Source organism: Echinops telfairi, unplaced genomic scaffold (genome assembly GCF_000313985.2).
Source record: "Echinops telfairi isolate 266 unplaced genomic scaffold, ASM31398v2 ScPeMD7_7458;HRSCAF=8496, whole genome shotgun sequence".
Taxonomy (NCBI): Eukaryota; Metazoa; Chordata; class Mammalia; order Afrosoricida; family Tenrecidae; genus Echinops; species Echinops telfairi.
Genome location: NW_022111358.1, coordinates 3,799,511 through 3,811,252, shown reverse-complemented (window position 1 = coordinate 3,811,252; position 11,742 = coordinate 3,799,511). Strand labels below are relative to the sequence as shown.

Here is an 11,742-nt window from a genome sequence, read left to right as displayed (position 1 = left end):
ACTTTCTACCCACTGGCTTGTGATCGTCCTGCATTTGGCTTCATTGCATGTGTTTCGTGAGTCTGAAAAGGACTTTATAGATTGATATGGGACATATGGGCTAATATCGGACTTATGGACTTGATCTGGGCTGAGCTGAGATGTTTTCTCCATGTTTAACTGCTCTTATATATAAACGTCTTTCTTATACACATGTGTGTCCATGGATTTGTTTCTCTAGTCTACCCACACTAACACAATGAGTAAGAAAATCAATATTATTCTTATTCTCAATCTTTAAAAATCTACTGCAAAAGAAGGCTACGGATGATAGTAAAAGCCCAAAATCCGTTTTCAGGAGCCCCTTGTGGATTAATCCTCTGGTGAACCCCTGGACTATGGACCAGAGATGGGATTGGCCATGTTCTCAGACAGAGTGCATTGTAAGGTGGATCCCTGTAGTTGTAGTAGGTTGAATGTGACACCTTGTCATTTGCTCTCTTTTGATTTAAAGTATATTTGTTCCAGTTTTTAATAATTTCTGCTTTCTTTTCAATTGAAGTTTTTCCTCTGCTTTATTTGGTCATTGCTGGTTCTTTTGTTTTGAATGTTTTTCTGTATATGAAATCCATAATAGGTAAATCTATAGAGACAGTAAATGGATTAATATTTCCTAGGGGAGGTTGGGGGGGTGGGGAAATGGGAACTAACAACGAGTATAAGTAAGAAATGTCCTAAAATCGTTTGTAGTGATAATTATGATATGTGAATTATATATCAATAGAACTATATTTTAAATCTGCAAAAATCAAAGACATCTCACAGCCACAGGCAGTGAAGGAAGACTGATAATTCCTAGTAACAATTATTTAAAAGTTAATCTAATGAAGTACCTATTTGATTTGTTAAATTGTTGATGGAAATGGAAATTCATTAAAAAAAACGTAACTTTTCGTAACATGAAAGTGGATTGTTTTCTCATTTTTACAGCTTCTTGAAAAAAGAAAGTTATATCCACATAGGGGTTACTATAACTCTTTGAGGATGTGTGGTAACACTGTGGTTAAAGTGCTTGGCTGCTAACCAAAAGGCAGGTGGCTTGAACACAAAAGTTGTTCTGTGGGTGAAAGCTGTGGCAGTATATATCCATAAAAATTTGTAGCCTTGGGACAAGAGGAAAGTTAAAAGAAATAGAGGAAAGAGCTAGGAGGCAAAGGGCACTTATAGAGGTCTAAATAAATACAGGCATGTACGTATGTAAATATATTTATATATGATGATGGGGAAATACATCTATGTGCATATATTAATAGGCTTAGTATTATGGTAGCAGATGGACATTGGGCCTCCACTCAAGTACTCCATTAATGCAAGAACACTTTGTTCTATTATAAACTGGCATTCCATGATACTCGCTTTCCTGACAAGATCACTGAAGATAAAATGGGTGCATAAGCAAATGTATGAAGAAAGCTGATGGAGCCCGGCTATCAAAAGATATAGCGTCTAAGGTCTTAAAGACTTGAAGGTAAACAAGCGGCCATCTAGCTCAGAAGCAACAAAGCCCACATGAAAGAAGCACACCAGCCTGTGTGATCATGAGGTGTCAAAAGGATCAGGCATCAGGTATCAAAGAACAAAAAATCATATCATTGTGAATGAGGGGGAGTGCAGAGTGGGGACCCAAAGCCCATCTGTAGGCAACTGGACATCCCCTTAAGGAAGGGTCACGGGAGGTGACGAGCCAGTCAGGGTGCGATGTAGCAACGATAAAACATACAACTTTCCTCTAGTTCCTAAATGCTTCCTCTCCCCTTCCCTCCCACTATCATGGTCCCAATTCTACCTTACAAAATCTGGCTAGACCAGAGGATGTACACTGGTACAGCTAGGAACTGGAAAGAAGGGAATCCAGGATGGATGACCCCTTCAGGACCAGTGGTGAGAGTGGTGATACCAGGAGGGTGGAGGGAGGGTAGGGTGGAAAGGGGGAACCAATTACAGGGATGTACATATAACCTCCTCCCTGGGGGACAGACAACAGAAAAGTGGGTGAAGGGAGATGTCGGACAGTGCAAGATATGACAAAACAATAATTTATAAATTATCAAGGGTTCATGGGGGAGGGAGGAGTAAAATGAGGAGCTGATGCAAGGGCCTTAAGTGGAGAGCAAATGTTTTGAGAATGATGCAGGCAACAAATGTACAAATGTGTTTTACACAATTGATGTATTATGGATTGTGATAAGCGTTGTATGAGCCCCCAATAAAATGATTAAAAAACAGAACAAACAACGGGCAGTTCTGTAGCGTCTACCCTGTCCTGTAGGGTATCACAATGAGTTGAATTGACTTGGCGGCAATGGGTTTGAATTCTTTTGGTGGTTCTTAGGTGGCAGCGAGTCAGTTCTTCCTTCTAGCAACTCTTGTACAACAGAACGAAGCAACGCCTGGTGCTGTGCCATCCTCACAACTATTGTAGGCTTGAACACATCGTTGCAGTCACCGTGTCTGCCCCTCTCATCAAAGGTCTTCTTTTTCTCTAACCCACTACTTGAACAAGCATGACCTTCTTCTCAGGAACTAGTTCCTCCTGATGACAAGTCCAAAGTATGTCACATAAAGTCTTGCCACCCTTGCTTCTAAGGACCATTCTAGCTGTGTTTCTTCCAGGATATATTTGTTCCTTCTTCTGACATTTGGTGGTATATTTAATATTCTTTGCCAGCACCATGATTCAAAGGCATCAAATCTTTGGCCTTCCTTTATTTACTATTCAGTTTTCACATGAATATGAAGCAAATAAAAATACCCTGGCTTGGTCAGACACATCATAATCTTTAAAATGACATCTTTTTTGGGGGGGCACCACCCTTCAAACTTACATCAGTAGGTAGTAGATTAATTAAGATTAGTTTCCATGAAAACTTAAACATCGTGACTCAGTGAATTTTAAAAAAGATTTCAACATAGGGACACTTTGTTCTCTTTAAAATATTTAATAGCCTCTATTATATAAAATGCATTCCACCATTCAGAGATTTATTATTGTATACACTTCCAAATAGAGTCATAAACACAGAGATCCCTTTAACTACAACCCCCAAGCTCAATCTCCTCCCCAGAGATAACTGTATCTATTAGTCATGTGTTTAACACAGATTACCTGCATGTGGAGTTATGCAGCTCCAGAAATCATATTTTACTTTACATAAATAGTATTATATGCGCTGTCTGTAATTTGCTTTCCTTCCTTACTCCATGCACTGTTTGTAAGCCCTTTCCACATTTGTCAAGGTAGTTTGATCCCATTTTTCTCAAGTGATAGGCAGTGTTCCAGAGTTTAAGCATCCCCACCCCCCACCTCTGCTTATGGACGGTTGTCATTTTTTCTTCTAACTATTACAAATGATGCTATAATCATCATCTTTGCAGCACATGACTCTGTAACATGTAAGAATGTTTTTTCTAAGGAATATTAAGGAGGGAACCACTGAGTCATGAGGGGCAGGCAGTTAAAATTTATATACATACTGCCAAAGTGCACTGTTCTTCCTATCCCTTTATCAGGTCATGCATTATCAAATTAAGTATTTTTCCTTATCCAGATGAAAAATATCATTCTATAGTTTTAATTTCCATTTCTGATCTTCTAATAAGGTTGAACATCTTTTTTTAATACACTGTTTTTATTACTCCTCCTAAGAATTTGCTAATTTTTCCCATTAGGTATGTTTTTTATTATTTGTAGTTCTTTATATATTCTGAATACTAAGCATTTGTTACATAACTTCAGTATTTCTTGATTGGTGCTTATTTTGAAATATAATCTATAGTATATTCCATATATTAAATTTTGTATTTGACACTTTAGAAATGGAATATTTGGTGATTTATTTAAGAAGGCTGTTCCTACCCCAAGGTTAAAGCATACTTTCCTGTATTTTCTTTTAATAATTTTATATACTGAAAAATATACTGTATATACTAGAGAATAAGTTGACCCAAATATCTGCCGAGGCACCTAATTTCACTACAAAAACTGCATTAAAAATGTGCTGAAAAACTTGGCTTATATTTAAGTATATATGGTAATCTATCTGGTATTCATTTTTGAGATTGGTCTGATGTGGTCATTAACTTTATTTTCTTTCATCTAGAAAGCTAATTACCAAGTCCATTTGTAGTCCCTTCCTATTCCAGTGATTCAAAAGACCACCTCTATCGGATAGTAAGACTCTATATATACATAAGGAGCCTTAGTGGTGTAGTGGATTATGTGTTGGGTGCAGTTCAAAACCACCAGCTAAACAAAACAAAACAACAACAACCCCCCAGCTGCTCCCTAAAAGAATTATAAGGCTTTCTACTCCCATAAAGATTTACAGTCTTGGAAACTTTTTTATTTTTAAACGGGAGAGCGCGAATGCAGTCCCCCACTACCACAAATTATGCAGCTGAGTTTCCCACATTTGGGGAAATCGCAGGGGTCAGCACATCCAGAGTGCAATGGATAAGCCTCGCCCTGGAAAACCACCTTTGTGATCATGGTCTCTCCCCTGCCAGGCAAGTATAGTCTTAGAAACTTACAGGGGTAATTCTATTCTGTACTATAGGGTCACTAGGAGTCAGAATTGACTCAAAAGCAGTGATGAGTGAGTGACAGATACACAGATCTACAGCTGTCATTAATCTATACTGCTTAATAATTATTCATAATATATTTTCATACCTGCTAGAGTACACCCTTCTCAATCTCTAATTTAAAATATTGAGCATTTTTTCTTCCACTTAATTTTAGAATCAGCTTACCAAATTGCAAGAGAAAGCCTGTTGAGATTCTAACTAGTGTACTAAAAGAATAATTGAGTAGAAACTGCTTAACAACATTAAATTCCCCCCATCCCCTTAAGGAACATGCTTAGATCTCCATTTACTCAGGCTTTTTTTAAATATATAATTTGCTGATTTTATTCTCAGTAGAATTCAACCACAAACCAAGGTCATAGATGAATAATGTTCCAAATGAAATGAAAATCATGAATCAATAACAGGACTGGCAAATCCTGGGGAATGGGTCTTCAAATCCATATATTATTGGCTCACTGCTACTTCTATAGAGCAGAAACTAAACAAGACCCTGCCTGCTTGCTTCCATTTGTCACGTAGTTGGCTGTAACTTCATATCCCTTCCATATTCCCAAAAGCACAGCCTCAATACTGCCTTCCCCAGACTAAACTCAGGGATTTTTCTCACCCTGTGATTAGTTGATTTTTTTTAATTAAAAGATCATTTATTGGGGGCTCTTACAACACTTATAACAATCCATACATCAATTGTATCAAGCATATTTGCACATATGTTGCCATCATTATTTTCTAAACATTTACATTCTATTGAGCCCTTGGTATCAGCTCCCCCCTGCCCCGTGACCCCTTGATAAATTACAAATCATTATTATTTTCATATCTTACACCAACTGCTGTCTCCCTTTACCCACGATTTCTGTTGCTCGGCCCCCGGGAGTAGGGGGTGGGGGGTTGTTATCATTGCAATTGGTTCCCCCTTTGTCCCTCAGTTATTTTTTTAAAAATACCCCTCAATTAGTTTCATAAAGATCTTACAGGTTTCCTGCCAAAGTATTGCCAGGCACGGTAAGCACTCTATAAATGGTAGCTACTATGAATATTATAATTGAGTTTCATTGGTCACAGGATGTTGAAAAACAAACAAGGAAGTACAAACCCATTAGTATCCCAGTCCAAACTAAAATCTGGTTCCTAAATTTCTCCAACCCTCCACCTCCCTTCCTCTTCTACCCATGAATCAAAAAGGTCCATTTTAAAGAAAAAATTTAAAATCAAGTTTCTAAAAAAACTTAATTTTAGCCAGTAATATATTAACCTATTAGAAAATATATTTAAATCTTGAACCACTTCTGAGTAGATCCTTAATAAAACCCTAGGAGTATCTAAAAATATATTTCTAAGAGATAGCAGGTAAATCACCTTTCCTGTACAGGGACAAAGGTTTCCATTTCAAGGACAGACGTCAGTTAGTAGAATTATCCCTCGGCCTGTTCTGCATGCCTGCCAATAACTACTGTAAGATCCAAGGAACAAAACCCAATTATAGCACTCTTCCAACTTCTACTCCATAGTTCTGGATAATTTTACCATGAGTACATAGTATCTTTGAATGCAAAGGTTAGACAGGAATACCTGAGAGATTCAACTCTCTTTCTCTGATGAAAAAACAAGGACCATGTAGATGAAGTGACTGGCCAGGGTCCCAGAGTTAAGAGGTAGTAGCAAAGTCAGAAAAAATGTTCTCCTGACTTGTATCAGGCCAGAGATCTTTCTTTTACAACACGCAGCTTGCACTATTCTAATCCTGTTCTATCCCTTATCAGTGCCTCAATTTCCTCTTCTGATGGTTGGTAGTTGGTTACATATTGGGCTGTTAATCTCAAGGTCAACAGTTAGGCCTATCAACCATTCACTCTATGGGAGAAAGATTAAGCTTTCTGCTCTCATTAAGGAGAAAAGAGGAGTTGATACCAAGGGCTCAACAGAAAGTAAATGTCTAGAAAAGAATGATGGCAACATATGTACAAATATACTTGATACAACTGACGTATGGATTGTTATAAGAGTTGTAAGAGCCCCCAATAAAATAAGCTTTTAATATATATATATTTTTTAAAGATTTACTGCTTTGGAAACCCACAGGGGTAGTTCTACCTGTATGCATCCTCTGGCCTAGCCCACAGTGAAAGGCAGGACTGTGGTCATGATAGTGGGGGGTGAGGAAGCCTCAAGGAACCAGAGGAGTATTGTGTGTTTCATTGGTGCTATACTTCACTCTGGTTGACTCATCCCTCCCACCCCCCTTCCTTGTGACCCTTCTGTGAAACCCATTGTCTACAGATGGGTTTTGGGTCTCTGCTTAGACTCCCCCTCATTCTCAACAATATATTTGTTTTGGGTCTTCTGATGTCTGTTACCTGATCCTGTCAACACCTCATGATTGCACAGGCTGGTGTGCTCCTTCCATATGGCCTTGTTGTTTCTGTGCTAGATGGCTGCTTGTTTAACTTCCAGCTTTTAAGAGCCCAGACGCTCTATCTTTTGATAGCAAGGCACCATCAGCTTTCTTCACCACATTTGTTTGTGTACCCTTTTTTGTCTTCAGTGATTGTGCCAGGAAGGTGAGCATCACATAATGTCAGGTTGTTAGAACAAAGTGTTCTTGGGATGATGGAGGGCTTGATCAGAGGCCCAACGTCCGTCCACTTCCTCAATGTATTGCCATATAAATATGTGCACATATGCCAATACCTCTATTTTTATTAATTAATATATTACATAAGTGCACACCTATCTTTATACCTCTATCCATAGCTTTGCTTCCTAAATCGTTCCTGTTTTTTGCCTTCTTCCTTTCCCACCATCATGCTCACCCTTCTCCTTCCTCTGATTACTTCAAAAAGGAACTTTTAAACATAGAAAAAGAGATGTCCTCAAACTTATGAGTTCTATGCCTATGGAAGGGAATGGTGAAGGGACAAGGGTACTTTTTAGATCCTCAGTTTATTTATTCTCAATTTCTATTTGATTCTGAAGTGTTTTTTGGAGGGTTTTCATTTTTCAGTTGGAAGTATATTCAAAGCAGCAAAAATTAAAAAGTGGGCGCCTGCACAGGCGCTCTGTAACAAGCAATGTCAGTGTTCTATCAAAACAGGCAAGTATAGAGGTGAGTATGACTGCTACATGAGGGAGAAATGAACTTAGTCTTAATATCTCAATTACGTAGCTGTTTCTTTTTCGTAGCAGTTTGGCCTCGTCCTTAACTAACACAGGCAGGAATGACAATGAACAAATGGAAAGAGTTCTAGAAACATGTTACCTGCATAAAGTGACATAAACTGAGGAGAAACGGATTTTGAACAGATTCATAAACAAAGAATAAATTGAAGCAACTTTAAAACTCCCAACCAAAAACAGCTCTGGCTTGGACAGCTTCACTAAAGAATTTTACCAAACAGCCAGAGAAGAGTTGATACCAATTCTACTCAAAATATTCCAAAACATAGAAAAGGATGGAATAATCCTGAAGCCACTCTATGAAGTCAGTATAACTCTGATACCAAAGCCAGACAAGAACAGCAATAAAGAAAATTACAGACTAATAGCTCTCATGAATACAGATGCAATAATTCTCAACATAATTCTAACCAAAAGTATTATCATTTGAAATAAAATAATACATCGGGTGGAAAAGGAAGCAATAGGCTAGAGGGTAGGCAGGTACTAATTTAGGTGAAGGGGAAGATAATATTCTGTAAGAGGGAGAAGAGGGAAAAAAAATGGCAAGGGACAGAGCAAGCTATTGGGAGGTTTGATAAATTTTAAATTGCTGACAGACAAAATAATATCTGAAAGGTAAACACCCACTTAGTTCACAATAAAAAGTTAAAAAAATAATAATACAGCTTGCTCAAATGGGATTAATGCGAGGCATGCCAGGGTGATTCAACATTTGGAAATTAATCACCATCATCTACCACATAAATAAAAAAAGAAAAAGAACTACATGATCATATCCATCATTGCAGAAAATCCAATACCTATTCATGTTCAAAAAGCTCAGTACAATAGGAACAGAAGAGAAATTCCTCAATATAATTAAAGACATATAACAAAAGTAACAGCTATTCTCACTAGTAACTGAAAGCATTCCCCTTGGGAACAAGATCCAGACAAGGGTGTCCTTTATCACAACTCTTACTCAATATTGTACTGGAAGTTCTAGTGAAAGTCATAGAGCAGAAAAAGAAAAACGAAAAGCATCCAAATTGATAGAAAATCCCAGAAATTCTACATGAAAGTTACTAGAACTACTATAAGAATTCAGCAAAGTAGCAGGGTATATAAGATCAACATGCAAATATCAGAGTTTTTTCTATACCAGCAGTTCTCAACCTGTGGTTCACCACCCCTTTAGGGGTCGAACGACCCTTTCACAGAGTCACCCGATCCATAAAAGTAGCAAAATCTGTTATGAAGTAGCAACAAAAATAATTTCCTGGGGGGGGGGGGAATGGGGTGTGTCACCCGAACATGAGGAACTGTATTAAAGGGTCATGGCATTTGGAAAGTTGAGAACCACTGCTCTATACTAACAAAGAAAGTTCTGAAAAGGAAATTGGTAAAACAATGCCATTTATAATAGCTACCCAAAAGATAAAATATTTAGGGATAAATCTAATCAGGGATATAAAAATTTTATCTAAAGGAAATTATAAAACACTAATACAAGAAACCAAAAAAGACCTACATAAATGGAAAGATGTATCATACTCATAGATAGGAATACATTGTGAAAATTTCCAACTACCCAAAGTAATCTCTCCCTATATACTACAATTTGGATCCAAATTCCAACAAAATTCTTTAATGAAATGGGAAAACTAATCATCAACTTAATTTAGAAAGTAAGGAGGCCCTGCATAGGTAAAAAGCATTACTGAGGAAGAACAAAGGAGAAGGCCTCACATTTCTGCTATGCAGCTATAATAGTTAAAACAGCCTGGGAATGGTACAATGACAGACAAACAGGCCAGTAGAACAGAACTGATAGCTCAGAAGTGAACCCATCCACTTGAACAGCTGATTTTCAATAAAGGGTCAGACCTCATCAAATGGACAAGAGATCTTTTTTTAGTAAATGATGCTGGGAAAACTAAGTATCCATTTACAGAAACATGAAAACAGAATCTATATTTCATATCATATACAAAACCCAAGATGGATCAAAGACCTAAATGTAAACTTAAAACCATAAATATCATGGAAGAAAAAATAGAGGTAAACCTAGGGGTTCTAATTCATTGTATAACCTATCAAATAAAACTAAAAATGCACAAACAGCACAAAATAAAATAGATGACTGGAATCTCTGAAAAAATTAAATATTGATGTTCATCAGAAGACTCCTCTCCAAAAGACTAAAGAGAAACTACAAACTGGAAAACAATTTTTGGCTATGATATACCTGTTAAGAGACTATCTCTACAACTTATAAGACCTTCAACAACAAAACGGCAAAGAATCCAATTTAAAAAATGGACAGGAGACATAAACAGACACTGTACCAAAGAAGATATTCAAAAGACATACCAAAGAAGACACATACCTGAAGAAATGCTTGCTAGGGGAAAATGTACATATTGCACAGTTCCCAGGGTGAAGACGAGATACTCTGGGAAGAGCCAGATCAAACCTAATGATGCATGTCATCAAAAAAAAAAAAAAAAAAGAAAGAAAGGAAAAAAAAGATGCAGATAGCACTGGTGCTGAAAGACATCCTCCCCACCCCCTCACAATGCCTTTATGGCCATCAGAGGGGTGGGGGGTAGTAAAAAGACAGCACTGGGGGACCAGGGCACTAATTGACCCAAGGGGAGGGTATTGTTTATGTCTCCACAGGAAAGGCAGAGAGAGAGAGAGAGTAGACCCCATTCTGGTGCACCAAGCCTTGAGGACTATGATCCTACTCAGAGCAGCTTGTTCACAGAGAGCACTGCAGGGCCAGCCTCAGCTGGAGACATGGTGCCCCCTCCCTAGATGACAGCGCTACAGAGGACAGCACTGAAGACACAGCTGGAGAGAGCGGCTGGTCTGACCCACTCACATGGGGGCAAACCAAGAGAAGAGTGCAACAGACCAGCAACGGGAACAAAGTCATGAAATCCTTAAGGAATCCCCATTTGAGTTTTCTGACTTGGAGTGGGAGGGGGCAGCACTTAGCACCTCATCTGAAATAGATGGGGAATACTCACAAGGGGCCACACTGAAAGTTTAAAGGTGTGTGGGAGGGGGGGGGGCGGGGGGGGCACTAGAGCCTGACTGCAGGAAGAGCAATGGGGTCTTGTAGAAGGCACACCCCTTGGTCATGAATGCTGAGGACTAAAGGGGTCTAAGTGCTGTCAGGCAAGCAGGTCCTGGGATATGGAACCCTGAAAGAAAAGGAGATTGGACTGATGGATTGTAACAGGGCCTGCTCGCTATTTAACAGAGAGAGATTCATCTACACTGGGTTGGGATAACAGTCAGGACTTTGAACTATTTGTATGGTCTCTCTCTTTTTTCCCTTTTTCTTTTGGTGTCTATCTATAAGATACGCAGGTGTATTGATTTAAAAAAAAAGACAGGCAGGATAAGCAATCCCAAGGAGACAGCAATGGGACCAATGGCTGGGGGAAGGGGGACATGGAAGAGTAGGAGGTGGGGGGCGGGGAGTGGTGAGCGAATAAGACAGTGACAGGGGAATAGCAAGAGATCTAAAATTGCTGGTGAGGAGGGTGTAGCATTTCTGGCTGTGGCTGATCAATTGAAATGTATCCAAGACAAATTACTGAGAGGTGAATCATGGGTAAACGTGATAGTGGGAAAAGAGGAAAGAAAAAGAGCAAACAATAAAGTAAAATTATATATACAGGTATAAATATAGATATGTATATATATAAAGATAGGAGTATTTGTCTATATATATATATATATTTATATAAATATAATAAGGAAGCAGATGGACTTTGGGCCTCTACTTAAATTCTTACCTCAGTATAAGAATGGTTTGTTCTAATAATGTGGCAATCAATGTATGATATTCACCTTTGCAAAACAAATGCGGAAAACAAATGGGTGCATAAGCAAATATGGTGAAGAAAGCTGATGGTGCCCGCTATTACAAGATATAGC

At 38.4% G+C, this 11,742-nt stretch overlaps 1 non-coding gene across 1 annotated transcript; it reads right to left on the bottom strand.

Annotated features, from left to right (window-relative positions):
* Nucleotides 1-4,390: 4,390 nt before the first annotated feature.
* On the bottom strand, nucleotides 4,391-4,553 carry LOC115872963. Its single transcript, XR_004048154.1, has one exon. It is a non-coding gene; the product is annotated as a U1 spliceosomal RNA (small nuclear RNA).
* Between the last annotated feature and the right edge of the window lie 7,189 nt (nucleotides 4,554-11,742).